Source organism: Brassica oleracea, chromosome C7 (genome assembly GCF_000695525.1).
Source record: "Brassica oleracea var. oleracea cultivar TO1000 chromosome C7, BOL, whole genome shotgun sequence".
NCBI classification, from domain to species: domain Eukaryota; kingdom Viridiplantae; phylum Streptophyta; class Magnoliopsida; order Brassicales; family Brassicaceae; genus Brassica; species Brassica oleracea.
Window position 1 is genome coordinate 23,549,248 of NC_027754.1, and position 2,695 is coordinate 23,551,942.

Sequence of the window (2,695 nt, forward strand, 5' to 3'; positions counted from 1 at the left end):
TCCAAGACTTACAAGTTCATTCAAGGAGAATCCAGCTGATCATCTTCACCAAGTCATAGGCAACTTCAACGTTCAAGAAGACTCGGATACCAGATGGGAATGCGTCTACTACAGTGATGCATTCATCTGGGGGAGTTCATGTGTTGTACTCTTTTTCCTGTCCTTGGTTTCCCATTTTGCCACATTGGTTTTGGGGTTTTTCAGGAGAGGTTTTAATGAGGCAACATTAAGCATGCAATGAACCTGTACCGTATGTGTCGATCAAGGGGGAGTGTTATAAACCAAATGATGATCGACCATGGACCAGCCCGTACTGCAGGCCCAATCCGGGACATGATAAAGACAACCAGAGACTATGTGTTTATCTAGTATATATTCCATGTATATCTGTAACATAGTGTTTCTCCTTATCCTTATCTTGTTAGGATAAACATGACCTTATGACGGTCTAATACCTTGTATATATATGGACCTTCTGGTCGACAGTAATGAGAACAGAAGTATTTTCCCCAACACTTCATTCGCAACAAATTTTACGTGGTGGCAGACTTTTTGACAGAAATCTTGGTTTGTATAAACCAAACATAATTTAATGTTAAATTAAATCCAGTTTATCTTAATTTCGAATCTGGTTTATTTTTAGTGTTATTCAGATCATAATTAGGTCTAATTTTTTTTGGTATTGTCGTCATCTCTTTCATCCCTCTTTTCTTTTTTTATCAAGTTGGCTTCCTTTGTAACCATCATCATTTCAAATGGCTTCCGTTGTTGCAGAGTTTTAGAGAGTTGAAGTCTCGGTATACATTATATAGGCTAATTTTTTTATCCCTTTCGTTCATTCTACCGTAAAACTCGCATGTCCTTTTGTGGTGTCTGAACTTCGACAATGACCTTTGAATGTCCAGATATTAAAAGTAACTACTGCACTAACTCTTGTCGCAGTCGCATGAATGAGTATAATTCTTTGTAGGAATATTTGATTGATGATTACTCCCATATATTCTGCACCATCTGACCCAAATAGCAAATGTCAATGCTCACTATCACAATTCGATTGATGGTGACAACTTCATCATGTCCTTGCATATGTTTATTGAGTGCCCACACTGATTTTAATCTCTTAAATTGCTCCGTTATATCAAGTTGGAATGAAAATTATTGTATTAAAAGGGGAGAAAACAACTCCATCATGATCAAACTTTATTAGTAAAAGTAAAGTCAAAACCCTAAGTACATGAAGTTTGTCACAACTCATAAGTAATAGATAAGACTTTTTACAGCTTGTGGAGTTCATCTTTGAACTTGGCCTTTATTTTCTCCCTCTTTATCTTGAGAGCAGCTGTGCTAGTCCCGACTCTGATGTCCACGGCTCCGGCAATAACTTTATCTTTGCTGGAATTTCAAACTTTTCTACTTTTGCCGCCTTGGTAAGAGGTTGTTGAACCTTGTTTACTGCATCACCGTTCTCGCATAGCTCAGAGAAGTCGCTGTATTTAACTCCTGCTTGCTCTGCCCCATTTCTCTAATGCTCTATATGATGCTACAACAAGAGCTACATAGTAGCTGTTCATTGGGTCTGTGTGTACCATAATGTTGTCAACGTAATTACTTGAAAGAAAGCTGCCTCTGCTCAACTACCTTGTAAACCTCATCGGTTTTTGCTTGATTGTTGAAGTAACCTGCTGTTACACTGTTATCACCAGCCACAATCTCCCCTCGAGGCATTGGTTTGTCTGAAACATCCCTGTAATTCACGTAACAAAAACAAACTTACACACCAACCACATTGAGTGAGTAAATCAAAGCATCCTCTCCTAAGGAAGCATAGATAGTAACGCCAATTATGTTCTGTCTGAAACATCCCTATAATTCACAAACAAAAGCAAATCAATTTCATCAGTTAAGTAACGCACAAAACTCAATCAATTACCTGAAAGCGATAAACCACTCATCTGTAGAAGTAAGTTCTTTACATCAAACAGTGAGAAAAAAACACAATATGACTCATAACCAAACTCTATAAACCCGAGGTAGAGAAACACAATAGTACAGGAAAATGGATGAGAAAATTGGGAAATTTAGGGTTTTTTGAAATCTAACACTCATTTAAACAATAAATGATAATAAAAACTTAGAGTTGCATTGTTTTAGGACTTACAGGTTCAATTTTCTTAGATTGAAAGGTGGATTTTGACAAAAGTGAAATCGGATTTAGGGTTCTTTTTGTATGACAGACGACGGCGAGTTGAGGTGGAGATGACAAAACGGAATGAGCCTGTCCCAGAGGAGAGCTCACCGGAGACGGAAGTGAAGAGAACCCTCCTTCGTCTTCGACGTTTCTTTCGTCGGAGAGGATAATGAGAGATTGAGAATTCTTTTTAGGGGAAAAATAAAATAATTATCTAATATGAAAAGAAATTTCAAAAAAAAAAAGTGAATATGAAAAGGAAGGATGAGTTTTTAGTACTTTCATTAGTCACCTGAGTTAGTCTAGTAATTGCAAAAGTTTATGAGTTATTCTAGTCATTTCAAGTATAATCAGATTCATTATAAGTAATTTCTCTACAATCTATCACACATTCATTTATAACTGAGGCAAAGCATTACTTATCATCAATCAACATCAGACAATGCAAAACCTTAAGTGATTTCAGTTTAATGAAAGCTAATAGGATTTAGACAGTTTCTAACATCC

General features: G+C 36.6%; 1 long non-coding RNA gene across 1 annotated transcript; it reads right to left on the reverse strand.

The window, feature by feature from the left end:
• Nucleotides 1-1,187: 1,187 nt before the first annotated feature.
• LOC106304290 lies at nt 1,188-2,393 on the reverse strand. Its single transcript, XR_001262689.1, has 2 exons — nt 2,159-2,393; nt 1,188-1,863 (listed from the first exon to the last, which is right to left on the reverse strand). It is a non-coding gene; the product is annotated as an uncharacterized LOC106304290 (long non-coding RNA).
• Between the last annotated feature and the right edge of the window lie 302 nt (nt 2,394-2,695).